The sequence below is a fragment of the Euprymna scolopes genome, chromosome 35 (assembly GCF_053919585.1).
Source record: "Euprymna scolopes isolate OS-2025 chromosome 35, ASM5391958v1, whole genome shotgun sequence".
Taxonomy (NCBI): Eukaryota; Metazoa; Mollusca; class Cephalopoda; order Sepiida; family Sepiolidae; genus Euprymna; species Euprymna scolopes.
In genome coordinates, this window is record NC_136516.1 from 83,679,765 (window position 1) to 83,703,071 (window position 23,307).

A 23,307-nucleotide genomic window follows, 5' to 3' on the forward strand; every position below is an offset into this window, starting at 1 on the left:
GCTGCCATTTTTTTTTTTTTAATTTAATACTGCATTCTCATATTTCTTGCTTATGAGCAACGCCAAAGAGAACAAAACAATAACATTCTTGAATACAGGTAATTCCGTTCCCTCCACCCGCTTTCACAATAATATGAAGAGAAATTATGCTAATAATGAAAATAGGCAAAAGAGATAAACTATTCTATCGTAATTCACATTTATTGATTGCGTACATCGGCCAGTTGAACCAGAAATTCTGTATCTCCTACTCACTAACCAAATATAATACGTTAATATTAATAAATATAATTAACGGTATTTTGCAACCGGGCAACGTTTGGTACCCCTAACGCTATATACCCGGTTCCTAAAAAATATATAAAATATAGTGATTTTCAAATCCTAAATTGTTTCAGGAAATTTCAAAAATACCGAAACTTTTCATTTCAATATTAACGTGACGGATTGACTGAAGGGCGGTCGGACAGACATACAGGCCGAATGCCTCATACGGACTCGTAGACAAGTGTAAGAAAAGTTATTTAAAAAAAAAAGCTGGAATGTTTCTGTTCTATTACGGATGAAACTGCAAATTTTCTCTTCGTATTAGACGTCTTAAATTACGATTCATATTTTTGTATACGAGAAAGTTTCTACTTAACGAACTGGGTCGTTTAAGGTATTATTTTGGGGAATTTTCTTTCAACCGTTTACCAGACTGGCTATTCATAAACAGCAATGCGCAAAATGGACACGGGTGAAACTGATGAGTCTTGACAGAAAATTGCGGCCATTTGGATGAAAAGGTGAGAGAATAATCTCTTGTCCGACTTGTTTGTCCGACTTAAAGAATAGATAAACGTGGTTAAAACGAAAACAGGTGCAGAAAATGAAATAATAATTGAAGAATAAACTTACAAGATATAATCATTGCTTAAATAAAATAAAAGATGACTTTCTAGCTGGGTTCGAATGTCCCGACAGTAGTATTTATCACTTCCTGCACTGATGATTGCGAAAGCATAAACACTAGTATCTGTAAGTATAGGTCAGACGATATAACTACGCAAAAAACCAAATGATTCGGGAACATTTTCTTTAAAACAAGTGAAAAGCATGCATGGTCCGCAGTGAGTGCACAGTGAACGAGGCATAAAAAATGACTAAATTCAGCATTTGCCCCATCCATTTTGCCCCAAAAGTCCCCAGGGGACTCAAATCCAGGGGAAAATGAAGAAACGGAGCAGTTTTTGGCCTTAATATATATAAATTTGAGTTCTGTACCATGCAAAAAAAGAAATGATTAAGTCTATCGTTTGCCCCCACCCCATTTAGCTCCAAAAGTCCTCGAGGCCTTAACATATTTAAATTTGAGTTCTGCGCCATGCAAAACAGCTAATAAATAGACATACACAGAAAATTTTCGACAAATATGGTAAAATAGTCCCAAAAATGGAGTGTTTTTATTAGCCCTAAAAGAGCCCCTGGGGCACACGCAAGAGTTATCGCGAAGTATAGACAAACAAAATTATATAGAAATCAGTTAGTTACCACTTTTCAGAAATTTTATAAACATCCAAGGCATCATTTTTTTTAATAAGCACAAAAGTGTCAATTTTAGCCATTTTAATCCGAAAAGCACCCCTAGGGGGCAATCGGAGTTTTCCCGGAAAATCCGTTTAGTTACTTTTTTACTCATATCATGTTTAATGTTTGTGCAAAATTTCAAAAAATTCCCAGGTGTAGTAATTGAGAAAAGTGCAAACGGACGAACGGACGAACGGACAAGGGTGAATTTACAGGTCCACCCTTCTTTTGTTGGGGAGGGGGGCAAAAATGCATAAAAATGAATTTTTGTCTAATTAAAATAAAATGGAATTCTACGTACATTTAAAAAATTATTTTATTGTTATTTATTTTTTGGAACTTGTACAGTTTAATCAAGACATAAGAAAATGAAAATATTGTAAAAAAAAAAAAAAAGAAGTGATATTGTATGTACTCTTTATGGAATAAAGTTTACATTAAAAAAAAATCCCTTAATTTGATCAAGTAATTTTTTTTTTTTTTTTACAGAAGAAAATCCAATTTTATTAAACTCGATCATATCGTCGCCATTTGCCTATTTCCAGGGACGAGAAGGGGGGGGGCTTTAAAAAAAATGATTAACAAACAACAAAATGAAAAAAAAGATTTAAAATAAAAAGGACAGAGAAATTCTGTAAAATAAGTGAAAAAAAAATTAAAATATTTTTCTAAGTATTTTTTCTGTCCATGTTTCAAAATAATCTCGTCAAATTTTGACAAACTTTAAACGGTGATTGGTGTTATCTCCCCTGGCGCCCCTTCCTCATCTGCGAAAAACAAGATGGCCGTGACACGATCGATTTCATTAAAATTTGATTTTCCCCTGTAAAAATAAATCTACTTGATCAAATTAAATGATTTTTTTTTGTTGTGAAAACGTTATTCCATAACGAGTACGTGCAATATAATTTTTTTTCAATATTTTCATTTTTTAATGTCTGTACAAGTACCCATTTTTTTTAGCAACAAATGTGTCAGATCATTTTGGGACACTCTGTATAAGGATGTATGGGGGAGACAAACTGGTGGGATCTTTTTGGGATTTCAAATACCCTATAATAGGGGTCTTCAAATATTTTCGAAAGTGATGGGGGGGGACATATTGCTGATATTTTAGAGCTACCCGAGCCGTTTTATAAGGTTTCGCTCATGAGCTTCACTTTTTTGTGAAACTGGTTCTCCCAAACCTCATTTTTGATCAATTTCCTAACAACAACAACAAAAAAGAAAAAAAGACACTACATTATTTGCACACGTTTCTTTTTCTTTCTTTCTTTCTTTTTTTTTCTTTTAATCTTTCGTGAATATTTTTACGTTTTCCATAAGAGCCCGCGGACCAGATTAAAGACTTTGGCGAGCCGGATCTGGCCTCGGTGCGGTAGTTAGGAGACCCCTGTCCTATAATATATAATTTTGAACTACATGCATGAAGGATTGTTGCCATCTGTTGACTAGTGTCTCTATCACTAGCTTCTCCTTTTTAGACAGGGTAAAAAAAAGAGTTTCCAACCGAATAGGTCCCACACTCTCGGCCGAGGCCTAACCTCTGTCCCATCACCGCAATGTTGCATCCCTGTGTCTGTTTTACAAGTATTTAAATGGAATGTGGGTACTCATGCACTTATTGATCCGTGCTGAAATAATAACGTTATTATTTAAAAAGCCATTCTTAACATGGGGAGGGGAGGGTGGTTTGTACCTATTCTGTACTTTAACCTTACAATTGAATAAATAAAAAACATATCATAAAACTTTAATTGAACTTGGAAATATGATTTAAAAAATAGCGCGGATCAGTAAGTGCATTAGCAGCGGAATGTATTCTGATGAACTCATAGCGCTTGTGCTCCTTTATATACTTATTACCGACTAAACTGATAAGCAGTAAAATTTCACCCCTTCACTATAAAGATATATAGATGAAGGAAAGTCTTCTACTCTAATAGTTTCTTCTCTAGGACTGCTAAACTTTGGAATTCTATCCTTATTTCGGTAATAGTGCAGAGAGTGATCCGGACGTAAATAATAACGTTATTATTTAAAAAGCCGTTCTTAACATGGGGGAGGGTGTTTTGTACCTATTCTATACTTCAACCTTACAATGGAATAAAAAAAAACATATCATAAAACTTTAATTAAACTTGAAAATACGATTTAAAAAATACCGTGGATCACTCTCTGCACTAGCACCCTTATTTCTTTGTTTCTTGACTGTACTAAACATGCAGAAGTTTAAATGTAATGTGAACAGGCATCTCGCTGCTCAAATATCATTGCCCTGTTAGATACGATCTCAAATAGTAGTCCCATGCGTATAAGTGGCAATATGCCTTGTTTGGGGTGAAAAGGACTAAAATAATAAAGATATGATAATTCATCAGATTAAACAGTTCACATACGATGGTAACTTCTTATAAAAAAATGTATGGGCAGATCTAAAAATAGGTTTAGATTTAAAACATCACAATAGCATTCTTAGTGGAAGTCATTATAATCTTACCCGTATACGAGAGCAAACGCTGCAATCTTAGAGACACTTGTAAACATTGAAGGAAATCCTTATTACAAAAAAAAAAGATGGCGTCCACAGTTTGTCAATAATTCTTTTTTTTATTATTTATTTCTTTGGTTGGTGGTAATGAAGGTTTTCCCGCGTCAAGGTGTTTGACCTTGAACTTCGTCGTCTTTGTTCGGAATATCGACCCGTTCCATTGTCACGCTGTCAAGACGAAGTCTTCTACTCGGAATTGAAAACTCTTTTATTAACCGGAAGGAAAATACGTCTGAAATGAGTTTTTATCTCCAGGCTTTGGAATGGAAAAGCGCGAAAATTGGAAATAGATATAGGAAAGAAAGGAGGGGAGAGGGGGAGAAAAAAAGTAAGATGTAAAAATAAAGAAAACATATAGTTGAAGACGTAAAGGAAGAAAGAAAGAAAGAAAGAAAGAAAGAAAAAGAAAGCTAAAAAGTGAAAAAAAAATAAACAAAAGAAAATAGAAAAAAATAAATACGGAAGGAGAAAAAGAAAGGGAAGAGAAAGAAAGATTAAAAGTAAAATAAACAAAAAGAAAATGAAAGTAGAGAAGAAAAAAAAACAGAAAATAGGGAACAGAGAAGTTAAGAAGCAAATATAAAGAAAAAAAGAAAGAAAAGAAGTAAGGAACCGATGATTAAAAAAGGGAATAAAAAAGAAAGTAGTAAAAGAAAGAAAGAAATGAAGAAAAAATTGAAACAGAGAAAGAAAAAGAGAAAAAGAAACACACGAAAGAAGTAGAAAAAAGAGAAAAAATAAGGATAACTGAAAAAAAAACAATAATAAATAAACTAAGGAAAGAATAAATCTATTAAACTACTACTACAACTACTATGTGTCATCTATACAACAAAACTTCATCTGGGTACGTGATGAGCCGCCACCCAGATAATTCTGCGTGGTCGGGAAATTGGTATACTGTAGACCGTACCATATTTAATAAAAAATGGAAACGAAAAACGATCAGAAATAAAACGAAACAAAACTAAAACAAAAGGAAATTTAATTTTAAAACTAATTTTATGTGCTGTTATGAAGACTAATTTTAAGATATTATAATACTGAACCTTCTGTCTAGAATCCTTATTCAAGTGTTTATCAAAATCCATCACCCGATTTCCATACTAGAGAATATTTTAAAGCTAAGATTTAAGCTTAAGCAATCTTAAGGAACTGAAATTGAAATTCAAAGAATGATTAGCATCTGATGACTATGGAGTGAATGCAATGTAAATCAGAAATATTTGAAATCCTACTTATGATATCAAACGGAAACTTAAATTTAAGGAATATTTTTTTAATTAATGTCTAATACGAGGTGCCTACAATAAGTTTCCAGACTTTTTTTTTATACAGGCATTTAAAATTGTCGTAGACTCTTGAAAATTCAGTATGTTATTGCTATACATCTTATGAGATGACTGACTAATTTTTATGATTTCAGGTTCAAATGAACAGCTGCAGCAGCACCCTACTAAAGACTGATTGTCACAGCTGGTGAATTTCAAAAATGCAATCTAGACGTGAGGACACTTTAGAAGAACAATATGAATAAAATTGTTTTAAATTTGGAGAAAAAAAAATGTCACAAAAACCTATAGAATGCTTCAAATTGCTTTTGTACTATCTTGCATGAATTATGTATCCGTTTTTGAGTGGCAGAGGAGATTCAAGGAAGGCTGGGAATCTGTGAGAGACGATGAGGTGTGTTGAATGAGTAAGGAAGTCAGAGCACCAGAGTTGATTGGCCAAATAAAGAATTTCATGGATAAGGACAGTCGTGAACGTATAGAGACAATAAGTACACAGTTTGATATCAGTGTGGGTACAGTACAAACAGCTATTCGCAGGGAACTGAAGATGCGGAAGATTTGTATGAAGTTTGTCCCTAGGGTGCCCAGAGAAGATCAGAAAGAAAAACGTTGTCATGACAACAGGGAGATGGTTGAGCTGATCAATTCAGATCCCACAGTTCTTGATGCTCTGGTGACCTGGGATGAAAGCTGAATCTACTGCTATGACCCAGGTACCAAAAGACGGTTCCTAGAAGGCCAAACATAGTAAATCCACAAAGAAACCTATGATGATCCCTTTTTTTTTCTTTTTTTTTTTTTTGACGGCACGGGCATGGTCTACATGCACTGTGTTCCCAATGGGCAGACAGTCAGCAAGGAATACTATATTGAGGTTTTAAGGGAGTTTGGGAAGAGATTCCGTCGGAAGAAACCAACACTCTTTAAATCGGGTCAATGGCATTTCTACCATGACAATGCACTAGTCTACAACTCTATCCTTATCACAGATTATTTGACCAGGATAGCCACAAGACAGCTCCTCGCCCTATTCCCCGTGAATTTTGGTTCAAGAAAAATTTTAGAGGCTGTTTTTATTAGGCAGTAGCATTTCAGTTTGTTTCATGTGTATGTTGAGCAAAAAAAAAAAGTGGTAGTAGGAAGGCAGGCTCGAACCCGTACCGCAAAGGAGGAAAATAACGGGGAAAAACCCTGACGTCTATGCTGTTACGACAGTGACATTTTTTTTAAATTAAAGCTAGACAATCGAAAGGAGAGGATGACTTTCAAAAATATCGGCGAAAAAAGCGACCCCCCCCTGTAGAAAAGTGCCCAGTTTAAGGTGAAGATATTAATGTTTTTAGCCAAATTTTCGATATTTGTCGTCTGAAAGGTCGAACTTCAAAACGATACTGATCTTGAGAAAATCCGTCGCCTCCGTCGAAAGTGTTGTGCAGACATGCAAACATACATACATACATACATACATTTATATATTGGTAACTAAAAATTTTCGACCCAAACCGATGAAAAAGCTTGCCCTATATCTGAATACCCTTTATGTAAAATTTCAAATGTTTAGACCAGAAATTTTCTAAGTAATTTGGTAGAGACCGCAGTGGTCAAAATTATTTTAGCTTTGACCCCTATTATGACCGCTTAAAATTTATTGTTTTGGGTTCAAATCAAGTTATTAAGTTAGATCCATGTTCAAGGAACCTATATCTAAAATTTCAAGTGTGTAGACCTAAAATTGTCGGAGGAGTTTGGTAGAGTTCTTAAAGGTCAAATTGTTGAACTTTGACCCCTTAACAGCCGAATTTCTGGCCGAAAACCGATCACATAGATTTTTCCAAATCTGAGTACCCTCTATATCAAATTTCGATTCTGTAGACTAAAAATTGACAGAGTTATTGTGTAGGGAAATGTACACACACAGACAGACACACAGACACGTTTACATTTATAGATATACTAGCATGGGTGCCCGACGTTGCCCGGGTGTTTGGAGGTGTATGCTGAGCAAAAAAAGAAGGGTCATTTTTTTTTTGTTTTACCCCTATTATGACCCCTTAACAGTTATTGTTTTGGGGCTCAAATCAAGTTATTAAGTTAGATACATGTCCAAGGAACCTATATCTAAAATTTCAAGTGTTTATACCCAAAATTGTCGGAGGAGTTTCGTAGAGTTATACAAGGTCAAATCGTTGAACTTTGACCCTTTAACAGTCAAATTTCTGGCGGAATCCCGATCACATAGATTTTCCCAAATCTCAGTACCATGTATATCAAATTTCGATTCTGTAGACTAAAAATTGACAGAGTTATTGCGTAGGGAAATGTACACAGACAAATAAACAGACAGACAGACAGACAGAAGACACACAGATACACAGACACGTTTACTTTTATAGATATACTAGCATTTCGGCCCGGCGTTGCCCGGATGTTTGGACGTATATGCTGAGCAAAAAAAAAACAGAAAAAAAGGTCAATTTTTTAACTTTAACCCCTATTATGACCCCTTAACAGTTATTGTTTTCGGCTCAAATCAAGTTATTAAGTTAGATACATGACCAAGGAACCTATATCTAAAATTTCAAATGTTTAGACCCATAATTGTCGGAGGAGTTTCGTAGAGTTCTCAAAGGTCAAATCGTTGAACTTTGACCCCTTAACAGCTAAGTTTCTGGACGAAAACCGATCACATATATTTCCCCACATCTCAGTACCCTGTATATCAAATTTCGAGTCTGTAGACTAAAAATTGACAGAGTTTTTTCGTAGGAAAATGTATACACACACACACAGACACAGACACACACACACACACACACAGACACGTTCACTTTTATAGATAGATAGATAGATAGATAGATAGATAGATAGATAGATAGATAGATAGATAGATAGATAGATTGAGAACATTAAAGGGGTTGTGACATCGGCCTTCAAGAAGTTTTTTGGACTGTACAAGTGCATTACAGCCGAAGGAGATCATTTCAAAGGGGACTAAAGTTTAATGTGTGCACTATCAATAAAGATTCCAATACGAAAAAAATCTGGAGACTAGTTTAAGGCACCTCGTACCTATTTCTTAAATTTTACATTACATTTAATTCGGGTATCTGGATTTTCACTAAGGGCTTCTATCTTTCTGTTCCGTCTGCCTGCTTCCCTCCGGACTACAACTTGGATGTCTTCAAGTCCAATGTTAACAAATTCCTAATGAACCGCCCCCTTAATTAAACACTTCATCAAATCTCCACACTAACGTAATGTACTTGCAATTACCCTTATCCCTGAGTGGCTTCCGGGCCTTGATAAGTGGTGATCACTGTGTAAAAAAAAAAAATCTGGTATTTTCTCTCTTCGTATAACATCGAACTAAGCAAATATAGTCCACATTACTTGCCCTAACGTTTTAGAATTGATAATAATTAGTTAATAAGTTTAGGTTTGGATGTTTTTGTTTCAGGGCATATCAATCCATTTCAGGTTATTTAATGTCGAGGCCATTAATTTTGGAAAAAAGGTTTTGTTTTTAGTTTTTTATATCTTCCAATATTTATTCACGGTGTTTGGTTTGGTTGTTTTGCTTTACGGCATATCAACTCTTTTTTTTTTTTTTTTTTTTTTTGCTGGATCCAATCTTTACAAAAACGGTTTTTATGTTTTAAGTTATTTATATCTGTAAATATATATTCAAGGAGTTTGTTTTTATCGTGTTGTTTTACGGAATATCAACTTTTTATTTTATTTTTTTGTTTGTTTAATAATTTTTATTTTTGTTTTTATTTATTTATTTATTTATTTACTTTTTTTTTTTTCTGAATCCAATCTTTAAAATACGGTTTTTATATTTTAAAATCTTTTTATCTATAAATATAAATTCACGAAGTTTGTTTTTATTGTGCTGTTTTACGGCAGATCAACTTTTTTATTTTTTGTTTAATTATTTTTATTTTTTTATTTTTATTTATTTTTATTTTTTTTTTTTTACTGAATCCAATCTTTAAAAAAACGGTTTTTATGTTTTAAGATCTTTTTATCTGTAAATATAAATTCACGGAGTTTGTTTATATTGTGTTGTTTTACGGCATGTCAACTTTTTATTATTATTTATTTATTTTTTTTTTTTGCTAAATTATTTCTATTTTTTTTTTATTTATTTATTTATTTATTTTTTGTTGAATCCAATCTTTAAAAAACGGGTTTTATGTTTTAAAATCTTTTTATCTATAAATATAAATTCACGGAGTTTGTTTTTATTGTGGTGTTTTACGGCACATCAACTTTTTTTTATTTTTTGTGTAATTATTTTTTATTTTTTAATTTTTATTTATTTAATTATGTTTTTATTTATTTTTTTATTGTGTTGTTTTACGGCATATAAACATTTTATTTATTTTTTTTTGCTTAATTTTTTTTATTTTTATATTTTTATTTATTTATTTATTTATTTATTGCTGAATCAATCTTTAAAAAAACGGTTTTTATGTTTTAAGATCTTTTTATCTGTAAATATTAATTCGCGGAGTTTGTTTTTATTGTGCTGTTTTACGGCATATCAGCTTTTTTTATTTTTTGTTAAATTATTTTTATTTTTTAATTTTTATTTATTGTTTATTTTTTATTTATTTGTCTTTATTGTGATGTTTTACGGCATATCAACTTTTTTTATTTTTTGTTTAATTATTTTTTTTTAATTTTTATTTATTATTTATTTTTTTATTTATTTGTTTTTATTGTGTTGTTTTACGGCATATCAACTTTTTTTATTTTTTGTTTAATTATTTTTATTTTTTAATTTTTATTTATTATTTATTTTTTTTATTTATTTGTTTTTATTGTGTTGTTTTACGGCATATAAACTTTTTTTTATTTTTTGTTTAATTATTTTTATTTTGTAATTTTTATTTATTATTTATTTTTTTATTTATTTGTTTCTATTGTGTTGTTTTACGGCATATCAACTTTTTATTATTTTTTTTTTGCTTAATTATTTTTACTTTTTTATGTTTACTTTTTTATTTTTATTTATTTATTTATTTATTTTTTGCTGAGTCAATCTTTAAAAAACGGTTTTTATGTTTTAAAATCTTTTTATCTGTAAATATAAATTCACGGAGTTTGTTTATATTTTGTTGTTTTACGGCATATCAATGATTTTTTGATTTTTTAAAAATTATTTTTATTTTTCATTTTATATATATATATATTTTTTTTTGCTGAATCCAATCTTTAAAAAATCATTTTTATGTTTTAAGATCTTTTTATCTGTAAATATAAATTTGCGGAGTTTGTTTTTATTGTGTTGTTTTACGGCATATCAACTTTTTTTTATTTTTTGTGTAATTATTTTTATTTATTTATTTATGTTTTTATTTATTTTTTATTGTGTTCTTTTACGGCATATCAATACATTGGGGTTATTAAATGCTGAATACATCAATTTGGAAAAACATATATGTGCTTCAAGTTCATTACATCTTCTAATATTTATTCTTGGTGTTTGGTTTGGTTGTTTTATAGACTAAAAAGATGATTGAGTTTTACAAAGAGACAGGAAGAAAGCAATCACATCATTGTTTTGTGCATTTCAGGTCAGGAAGCTAATAAGTTTAGGAGTTAATCCTGTACATAATAATATATAAAAGTTGCCCAACTTCATATGAATATAAAAAAACAACTCGAAGCATTATTAGTTCCAGTGAAAAATATATAATTACTAGTGTTGGGAAAATTAATTGAAATCAGAACCTGGAATCGGAAAAATCGAAACGTTTGGAGATATCGGAATCGGTATCGGAATCGGTATCGGAATCGGAAAAAATGTTTCTGATACCAAAAACGATTCTTTTAATTTTCCTTCTTATTTGATTTTGTTTAAAGCAAAATCTTCCGCTACCGCTAATAATGATACAATAATAAATATTGATTGATTTTAAAATACCAGTAAAGCCAAAATTTATAGATCATCCTCCACCAGTGTAATTTTACATTTGAGAAAATATATTCATATTTAGCATGTGTTTTTACGATAATTGTGAAATAAATAACAACTATAGTTAAATATTTAGAGATTAATTTTAAGAACTTTGGAAGACGATTCGATAATTGTATCGGAATTGGAAATTTAATATGGAATTGGTATCGGAATTGGAAATTTAATATGGAATTGGTAATTGTATCGGAATTGGAAATTTAGTACGGAATCGGTAATTATATCGGAATTGGAAATTTAGTATGGAATCGGTAATTGTATCGGAATTGGAAATTTAGTACGGTATCGGTAATTGTATCGGAATTGGAAATTTAGTATGGAATCGGTAATTGTATCGGAATTGGAAATTTAGTACGGAATCGGTAATTGTATCGGAATTGGAAATTTAGTACGGTATCGGTAATTGTATCGGAATTGGAAATTTAGTATGGAATCGGTAATTGTATCGGAATTGGAAATTTAGTATGGAATCAGTAATTGTATCGGAATTGGAAATTTAGTACGGTATCGGTAATTGTATCGGAATTGGAAATTTAGTATGGAATCGGTAATTGTATCGGAATTGGAAATTTAATATGGAATTGGTAATTGTATCGGAATTGGAAATTTAGTACGGAATCGGTAATTATATCGGAATTGGAAATTTAGTATGGAATCGGTAATTGTATCGGAATTGGAAATTTAGTATGGAATTGGTAATTGTATCGGAATTGGAAATTTAGTACGGAATCGGTAATTATATCGGAATTGGAAATTTAGTATGGAATCGGTAATTGTATCGGAATTGGAAATTTAGTACGGTATCGGTAATTGTATCGGAATTGGAAATTTAGTATGGAATCGGTAATTGTATCGGAATTGGAAATTTAGTACGGTATCGGTAATTGTATCGGAATTGGAAATTTAGTATGGAATCGGTAATTGTATCGGAATTGGAAATTTAGTACGGAATCGGTAATTGTATCGGAATTGGAAATTTAGTACGGTATCGGTAATTGTATCGGAATTGGAAATTTAGTATGGAATCGGTAATTGTATCGGAATTGGAAATTTAGTACGGAATCGGTAATTGTATCGGAATTGGAAATTTAGTACGGTATCGGTAATTGTATCGGAATTGGAAATTTAGTATGGAATCGGTAATTGTATCGGAATTGGAAATTTAGTACGGAATCGGTAATTGTATCGGAATTGGAAATTTAGTACGGTATCGGTAATTGTATCGGAATTGGAAATTTAGTATGGAATCGGTAATTGTATCGGAATTGGAAATTTAGTATGGAATCGGTAATTGTATCGGAATTGGAAATTTAGTACGGTATCGGTAATTGTATCGGAATTGGAAATTTAGTATGGAATCGGTAATTGTATCGGAATTGGAAATTTAGTACGGAATCGGTAATTGTATCGGAATTGGAAATTTAGTACGGAATCGGTAATTGTATCGGAATTGGAAATTTAGTACGGTATCGGTAATTGTATCGGAATTGGAAATTTAGTATGGAATCGGTAATTGTATCGGAATTGGAAATTTAGTATGGAATCGGTAATTGTATCGGAATTGGAAATTTAGTACGGTATCGGTAATTATATCGGAATTGGAAATTTAGTATGGAATCGGTAATTGTATCGGAATTGGAAATTTAGTACGGTATCGGTAATTATATCGGAATTGGAAATTTAGTATGGAATCGGTAATTGTATCGGAATTGGAAATTTAGTACGGTATCGGTAATTATATCGGAATTGGAAATTTAGTATGGAATCGGTAATTGTATCGGAATTGGAAATTTAGTACGGTATCGGTAATTATATCGGAATTGGAAATTTAGTATGGAATCGGTAATTGTATCGGAATTGGAAATTTAGTACGGTATCGGTAATTGTATCGGAATTGGAAATTTAGTATGGAATCGGTAATTGTATCGGAATTGGAAATTTAGTATGGAATCGGTAATTGTATCGGAATTGGAAATTTAGTACGGTATCGGTAATTGTATCGGAATTGGAAATTTAGTATGGAATCGGTAATTGTATCGGAATTGGAAATTTAGTATGGAATCGGTAATTGTATCGGAATTGGAAATTTAGTATTGAATCGGTAATTGTATCGGAATTGGAAATTTAGTACGGTATCGGTAATTGTATCCGAATCGGGAAAAATATTGGAATCGTCCCATCACTAATATATATTATCCAAATATTTAAAAATATTAGTCAAAATGTCGTTCAGGTAGAATACTGAGGATATTCAAATAAAGACATTCTGCATCTTTAATTTTTAAGTGTTGTCTCTTCCTGAATTCATTCCCTGAAGTAGTTATAATAAACAAGTTGCACATCGGGATATAGATTACATTTTATCATCTGAAAAATGATGCAACGAAACAAGGCATGTTGCCACTTGGAATGTAAGGGGCTACTATTTCTAATAGAAAACTGTAGAAAGTTCAGCAGCGCGATGTTTGTTCGCATCACATTTAAACTTCTGCGGGTTAATACAGCCAGGGAATCAGGAAACAGGAAGGGAATTCCACAGTTGAGCAGTCCGCAGGAAATAAGCTATTAAAGTAGAAGTCTTTCCGGCATCTACAGATTTCAACAATTAATGGTGGATGATCCGACGAACTGTAAGTCCTTGTAACGCCCCCACCCCCACCCCCCACGACAAACCCGACAACCAGCAAAATCCCACCCCTACACAGTAGAGATCCCCAGATGTAAGAAAGCCTTCTACTCTAATAGTTTCTTTTCCAGAGCTACTAGACTTTGGAACCTCATTCCGGGTTCCTGCTTTCCCAACTGTACTGACATGCAGAAGTTCAAGTGTAATGCAAACAGACATCTTGCTGCTCAACTCCCTACACAGTATCCCTGCAACTTATGTCCCTGATAGTAGCACTCTACATCAAAGTGGCACTGTGCCTTGTCTCGGGTTAAAATGGAATTTTAAAAAAAAGAGTAAAATTTTGTTGCTTGTCGGGTTAGTCGGTCGTTATCGAGGGAGCACAAGTGCTAAGAGTTCATCAGAGCACATTTAATTAAAATACTTGTAAAACAGACACTGATGGATTCAACATTCGAGACGATGGGAAAAAGGTTTGAGCTTGCCCAGGACAGAATAGATTTGAAACTGTGTTTCTTTTTTTACTTTGTCTAAGAATGAGAAATTAGAAGATACAACCGTACAGATATTGCAGCAATACTTAATGCATGGGCGAATTCTGGTTTTGTAAAGATAGTGGGTACTCTTTGGTGGGAATAATTTTCTAGCATGCTAGAAGGAGACCACCTCCTTTGCAGCAGTCTTGGCAATGCCCTTAAAGTATTTGTTTCAATTCCTTTCTCTTACACACGTGCTTACCATCACCACTTATTGTCACGGGTGTATAAACATTATACACTCATATCTCTTTTCTGTTGTTCCTATTTACAATGCCTCCCCACAGGACAGAGTTAGACACCAGGGTCGTTTTTTTTAATGTGGAGAAAACGAACAAAAATTAAAATTGTCTCAGTCGTGAAGGATTTCTCCTCCACTGACAGAGAACAAGAAATTGAAGTTCAGCATCTGAAGAACAGATACTACACTTTGATCTTGTCGTGACCCAGATTGTCGTTAAGCTCAGTTGTTTATAGAAAACCTCTAGGTTTGTTTGGAAAAGTTTCGTTAACACGAGAAAGAGAGGGACTGTGGGAGAGAAGGAGAGAGCTTTATAATGAACTAGCAGGGGTATCCGGCGTTGCCCGGGTGTGGAAAGGTGTACGGGGGGAGGGGGGGGTAAAACTAACAGTAGGAAGTCCGAGTGGAGAGAAGTGTTTTAAAAAGTGATAGTTGCGTGGGGCTGTGGGATCAAAACTACAGTAGGCAGCCCTGGTAAAGGCAGGGGTAAAAAAAAATAGTAGTGGTGGGGTACCTGGCAATTCCCGGGTGTGGAGGTGGTGTAGTAAGAAACCCCGTGTGAAGGGAAGCGTTTAAAAAAGTGATAGTAGCTAGGGGGGATCAAAACAACAGTCGGCAGCCCATGTGGAGAGTGGAAATTAAGCAAAGTCAATTCAACCGACATGGTGACTTGTAAAAATGGCGACGAAAAGAAAAACGACCTCTCCTTGTAGAAAACTGTTCAGTTGAGGGCGAAGGAATTAATGTTTTGGGCTAATTTTTCGATATTTATCATCCGAAGTGTCGAGCTTTAAAACGAAATGTATCTCGTGAAGATCCGTCGCTTCTGTCGAGAGTTTTTGCAAGACATACAAACACACACACAAACACACATACACATTTTGCACTTTATATATATACTAGCGGGGCTACCCGGCGTTGCTCGGAACCGTATAACAATAATCAGCAACACAATGTTGCTTAACTTTGGTGATCTACATAAAACATTTTGTATTTGCAAGGTGTTACCCATCTGATTATGCCCAGACTCCATGTTGCTTAACTTTGTTCATCTACATAAAGCATAGAGGATTTCCAAGTAGTCACCCATCTGATAATGACCAGGCTACATGTTGCTTAACTTTGGTGATCTACATAAATAATTTTGTATTCCCAAGTAGTCACCCATCTGATAAGGACACGGCTATATGTTGCTTAACTTTAGGTATATAAAATAAATTACTTTATATTCCCAAGTAGTCATCCAACTGATAATGACCAAGAAAATGTTGCTTAACTTTAGTGATCCACATAAAGCATTTGATATTCCGAAGTAGTCACCCATTTGTTACTGACCAAGACAATGTTGCTTAACTTTGGTTATTTACACAAAGCATTTGGTATTCCCAAGTAGTCACCAATTTGATAATGACCAAGATAATGTTGCTTAACTTAGGTGATCGACACAAAGCATTTGGTATTCTTAAGTAGTCACCAATCCGATAATGACAAAGACAAAGTATTTGGTATTCCCAAGTAGTCACCCATCTGATAATGACCAGACTCCATGTTGCTTAACTTTTATGATCTTCATAAAGCATTTGGTATTCCCAAGTAGTCACCCATCTGATAATTACCAAGACAATGTTGCTTAACTTTGGTTAACTACATTAAGCATTTGGTATTCCTAAATAGCTACCGATCTGATAATGACCAAGACAATGTTGCTTTACTATGGTGATCTACATAAAACATTTTGTATTTCCTAGTAGTCACCCATTTGTTAATGACCAAGACAATGTTGCTTAATTTTAGAGATCTATACAAATGATTTGTTATTCCCAAGTAGTCACCCATCTGATAATGATCAGGCTACATGTTGCTTAACTTTGATGATATTTGTAAGCATTTGGTATTCCCAAGTAGTAACTCGTCTGATAATGACGAGACTTCATGTTGCTTAACTTTGGTAATCTGTATATAGCATTTGGTATTCCCAAGTAGTCACCTATCTGATATTGACTAGGCTACATGTTGCTTAACTTTAGTGATATACGTAAAGCATTTGGTATTCACAAGTAGTAACCCATCTGATAATGACCAAGACAATGTTGCTTAACTTTGGTGATCTACATGAAGCATATGATATTCCCAAGTAGTAACCCATCTTCAAAATTGTCAAATTGGACTTGTAGTGCAAAAGCACCTTCAAAATTGTCAAGTCCCACCCATACTGCACAAGCACCTTCACAATGGTCAAATCGGACCTATAGTGCACAAGCACTTTCAAAATTTTTGAGTCGGGCCTATACTACACAATTACTTTCACAATATACAATTAGACCTATACTGCAGAAGCACTTTTAAAACTTGTCGAATCGGACCTATACTGCACAAGCACCTTCAAAATTGTCAAATACGACTTATATTGCACAAGCACATTCAAAATGTTTCAAATTGGACCTATATTGTACAAGCACCTTAAAATTTTTAAAATCGGACCTATACTGCACAAGCACCTTTAAAATTTTTAACATCGGACCTATATTGCACAAACAACTTAAAAAATTTTAAATCGGACCTATACTGCACAAGCACCTTAAAAAATGTTCAAATCGGAGATATACTGCACAAACACCTTCAAAATTATCGAATCGGACCTATACTGCACAAGCACCTTCAAAATTTTTCAAATCAGACCTATACAGTACAAGCACCTTCAAATCGAATTGGACCTATACTTCACCTATGTCATACAATCCTGGGTGATGCTGGGTATTCTGCTAGTACATATCCACCTATGTCATACAATCCCAGGCAATGCCAGCTGTTCTGCTAGTACATATACACCTACTTCATCCAATCCCGGGCTATGCCGGGTATTTTGCTAGTATATATATATCCCCATATGTAATCCAATCCCGGGCGACGCTGGGTATTTGGCTAGTACATATATCAACCAATTTTTTCCAATACCAGGCGACGCTGAGTGTTCTGCTCGGAAAAATTCCATGAATTTTATCTAATCCCAGCCCATGCCGGGTAATCTGCTAGTACATATGCCATGCTAGTGCTATGTCATACAATCCCGGGCGACACTGGGTATTCTGCTAGTACATATACACCAATTTTATCCAATCCCGGGCTATGCCGGGTATTCTGCTAGTACATATATCCAGCTATATAATACAATCCTGGGCGACGCCGGGTATTAGGCTAATACATATATCAACCAATCTTATCCGATCCCAGGCAACGCTGGGTATTTTGCTAGGAAACATTCAACGTATTTCCACCTACGTCGGGTAATCTGCTAGTACATAATACTTTTATATGAATTCCTTAAAGCCCTTCCCCTTTAACTGAAGATTATATAAAAACATAAACTCCCAATACTAAGAATGGCTTTCTGAATAATAATGGTTTTATTTCAGAATTTGGAATCAGCAGTTTAGCGATGTGTGATGTTTGGAATATGACATCCTGTCTCAATTACGATAAATATACAATATGCATTTTTTTTATTTGGTCTTTTGGCTAAGATCAAAGTGTAGTATCTGTTCTTAGAATTCAAGCGGTCTCATCTTTTGCCCTGCTCACCCTAAGAAAATAAGGGGGAGGTATTTAAAGTATTTTCACCTACGTCGGATAATCTGCTAGTACATAATACTTTTATATGAATTCTTTGACGAGCAGTGAAGATCATGTCCATCGTGCCTCTATTTGGTCGAAAGCCACTTTGGGACTCGGGAAGGATGGTTTCTGCAAGGGGTGTAAGCCTGTTGGCCAAAAACCCGAGCTAGGGCTTTCCCTGTGGTAGAGAGGAGAGAAATGCCCCGGTAGTTCCCACAGTTTGCCTTGTCTCCCTTCTTAAAGATGGAGACAACTAGGGCATCTCTAAGTTGTGCAGGGATTTTCTCTTGTTCCCATATTTTGAGCAGCAGGGCATGGATGTGTCTGAGAAGATCAGGCCCGCCTTTCTTCAGGATTCCTGCTGGGATGCCGTCAGAACCAGCCGCCTTATTGTTTTTCATCTTCCTAATTGCATCCCGCACCTCTTCCAGACTGGGTGGTTCTCCCATGCTCTCAATTATGGGCTGTTGGGGGAGTTTTTCAAGGGCCTCCATCTCTGGAGTGGTGTCCCTGTTCAGAAGATCCTCGTAATGCTCTTTCCATCTATTTGTTATTTCTCCCTTTCCTTTCAGCAGCGTGAGCCCATCCTTATACCGAATGGGGGGTCAGAGAACGGTAGCTGGGGCCGTTTACGACTTTTGTGGCTTCAAAGAATCGTCTGGTGTCCCCAGAGTCAGCAAACTGCTGGATCTCCTGAGCCTTCTTCATCCACCAGAGGTTCTTCAACTTCCTGACTGTCGATTGGACAGCTGCTTTAGCCTTGGCATGGGCAGCTCTTTTAATCTTGCAATTGATGTTATTCTGCCAGGTGAACAGATTTTCTACTCTCAGCTTGTTGAGGGAAAGCGTGCCCAGGGTGGCCAAAAGATGAGGTATAAGGACAACATTAAAGTAAATCTAAAGCGGTTTCACATGGACCTTGAGACATGGGAGGACGTGGCTGGGAGCAGGTTGCCATGGAGGAGCGATGTCCACGAAGGTGCTGCGCTTTATAGTAGTGACCTAAATCAAGCTGCTGAGGATAAACGCAAGCACAGAAAGGACAGATTATCAACCAGACACCCCCAACCCCAGCCCACCACCACTACCTTTATCTGCCCAAATTGCACAAGACAAATTGGGTCTAGGATTGGGCTCTATGCTCACCTGAGGACCCACAGTAGCCACAACGGAGGACAGTCTTACTCGGACACGAGTGACCGCCGATGATGATGATATGAATTCCTTAAAACCCTTCCTCCTTAACTGAATATTATATAAAAACATAACCTCTCAATACTAAGAATGGCTTTCTGAATAATAATTTCAGAATTTGGAATCAGCAGTTAAGCGATGTGTGATGCTTGGAATATGACCTCTTGTCTCAATATAATCTATAAATATACAAGCGAAAATATGTGTATGTATGTTTGTGTGTTTGTATGTCTCGCAAAAACTTTCCACACGGGTCACGGATTTTTGCCAGATGGGTATCATTTTAAAGTTCCAACCTTCGCCCGACAAATATCGAAGAATTGGCCAAAAACGTTAATTTTTTCACCCTAAAATCAGCAGTTTTCTACAGGGGAGGGGTCAGCAAAAATCCTCCTCTCATAACGAATTCGCTTCTACGCATGCGTCATACGACGTCGTAACCTGATTTACTTTAAATATTTGAAGAAGCGATACAATTTTGGTGTCGTCTTTGCTCAGTTGCTTAGTCCGCGGCCTCATCATGTAAAGGTTTTAGGTTCGAATTGTGGTGTGAGATGTCTTTTTTTTTTAATTTTAATATTGAAACAGGGTTATTTAAGCCATTTTTCAAACGTTCGTTTTTTTTTTTGTTTTTTTTTTACTTCGCTTATTTTTAGGTTTTCATTAACACCACCCACCCCCGCCCGACTATACACACCCAAAAACACCCGGGCAACGCCTGGTACCCCCCAGAAACAAGGTTATATAAGCCATTTTTCACATGTTTTTGGGTTTGTTTTTTTTTAACGTTCGTTTTTCTGTTTCGCATTTTTTTATCGTTCGTTGGCCTTACGTTAGTTTTTTTACTTCGCTTATTCTTCGAGCACACACATCTCCAAACACCCGGGCAATGCCGAGTACCCCCCGCTAGCATACGATAAATATATAATATGCATTTTGTTTTACTTGGCCTTTTGGTCAAGATCAAAGTGTAGTATCTGTTCCGGCAGATACTGCAAGCTATGACTAGCTATGACTAGCAAAGACCAGATGTGGGGGCAACCCCACATGCCTGAGCTTTAACCAGCTCCCATTTCCCACCTCTCGGGAGCTGGTCCCCTTTTTCCCTTCCCCCTCCCTTCACTCCTCACATTAAAAATCGGCCTTGTGCCTAATTTGCTCGGTGGGGGAGCATATAAATACCATCTGTTCCGGCAGATGCTGCACTTAAGATAATTTGTACCAGTCAATGGAGGGGAAACCCTCTATACTGGGACAATTATTATTTTTGGTAACCAGAGTGCCCCCTTTTTGCCTACTTTTAGGGGAGCTGGTTTTTACCTCACATTAAAAACGGCCTTGTGCCTAATTTGCTCAGTGGGGGAGCAAATAAATACCATCTGTTCTTAGAATTCAAGCGGTTTCATCTTTCGCCCCCCCCTCCCACTAAGAAATTAAATTTAGAGATGCATTGTTTATCTATTCTTAGAATTCCAGCTGTACTATCCTTCGGCTTCCTCCCTCTAAATAGAATTAGGTTATAGTGTTACTAATATAAAAAAGAAAATGGTCGTCTCATGCTAAATATTTTTAAGCATAACTTTTTTATTTACTTATCATTTTTGCTTATTATTTTTGGTTTAAGTCTCGGATTTTACTATAGCCTGCTAATAACTTTGGTAACGTTTGCATAACGTGTAAGTTAATATTTTAATTTGTATGATTGTTGCATTTTTTTACCGATAACAATCTTTTATTATATGCAATATTTTTATATACAGACCGCCATGACAGGTTGCTTAGTCAGATCACGGGACATGAGTCAGCGTTTTTCAAATACGTATAAAGATCATTAGATGATTAGTACATAAATACATAGAAAAAAACGAAAAATGTCACATTTTTTGCCCCCCCCCCCCTGCAGAAAAACACCCAGCTAACACACTTAGACTGGTCCTTTTGGGCCCAAAATTCGATATATTTCGTCCGGATGGTCGGACTTAAAAATGATACCAAATTTGTGAATTTTTATTCTGTCTGTCGAAAGTTTTTAGAGGACATACAAACACACACACACACACACACTCACACACATTTCGCCTTTTATATATTAGATAGATTAGCCTGAATTCTCGGCGTTGCCTGAGTGTTTGCAGTTGCGTTGAGAAAAAAGAAGTGGTAGTAGGCGGGCAGGCTTGAACCCATACTACAAAGGAGGAAAAGAACGTGAAAAACCGTGACGTCTTTGCCGTTGCGTCCATCGCCAAACCAGGAGTGGCGAAGGTTTAAATAAAGGCTAGTCAATCGAAAAGAGAGGATGACTTTCGAAAATATCGGCGAAAATGCAACCCCTCACTGCAGAAAAGTGCCCAGTTGAGGGTGAAGGAATTAATGTTCCTAACCAATTTTTCGATATTTGTTGTCCGAAGACATACATACATACATAGTGATCTCGATCCCCCGTTTCTATGTCAACCTCGATATATGTGACGTCATGCGTCATGTCTTGACGTTTCTTTATTTTACTCTATTTTTTAGCCCTTTACTCTCACATAGCACCTCTTCCTGTCGCTTTCGTGGTAAGTCATTTATTTTCCAAACTTTGTGCCACTTCGATCTGTACTTAGTTTTACCTTTGCCAAGACTAACACTAACTGGTGTATTCACTATCAGACATAAAGCCATCTATTATGTAACACCACGATGGGATTTCTCGTCTACTCATCGTACAAAGACGTACCTCCTTATTACACTGCTGGAAGACCGAAAGAACAAACAAAAGAGTTGTTTGTTTTAGAAAAAAAAAGTTGTGAAGACATTTTGTATTCCTACAAGTCAACAAATAAGAAATAGAGAAAAGATGTAAACATATACATATTTTTAATATTAAGTCTTATACACTTACAGTCGTCCACATGCAATACTATTGTGTTGTATCACAACTCATCAGTGCGACTAGACTAGCATATTTCCCTAGCCGTGAATCGAACTTACAACCATCGCGTTGATAGTCAGCAGCTCTAACCGTTGGAGTAAAAATTGGCACGCATATTCATCAAATGTCTATTACATAAACATCTACCCAACGTGAATTGTCTTTTGTGTCTGCAAAAAAAGAATATGTTCTTTCATTTTATTTTTTCTGAAGATTAGGGTTTGGCTTTTTATGTATGTATTTTTTTTTTTAATTTTTTTTTTTTTTTTACGTACGCGTCGTTGGATTCTTCAATGTTCTTTTAATCCTTTTTAACGCTAATCACTCGTTGGCAACTTTGTATGTCAGGTTTTGCTTGTTTTTTTCTAGTTCAGTTAACACTCTGCGTCGAATTTCAGAGATTTTATTTGGATACCAATCCTTGTTCGTATATCAGGCATTTGAAATCGTCAGCACTTAGATTTGTGATTTTAAAATCGTCGCAATATTTGTTGACTATTGATGCAAATGTTAAATTGTCATCATCATCTATTTTGGAAAAATTCGGTCATTTCCGGCGTTTATGAAATAAAGATGTTTTCGGGCTGAGCAGTTGTGTAAAGCTGTTTTACGTTTACAAAAAAAGTTAAAGCACACGTTTTTTTTTTTTGCGGTAAAATGTTATCCACGAATTTGTTGAGTTCCGTGGATACCAATTTTCGTAGAAATAAATGGGCCATTTTAGAGTTCAACACAATCAGTGTTATACAGGTTCTCATATCTCCTAAAAGTACGAGGTAAAAG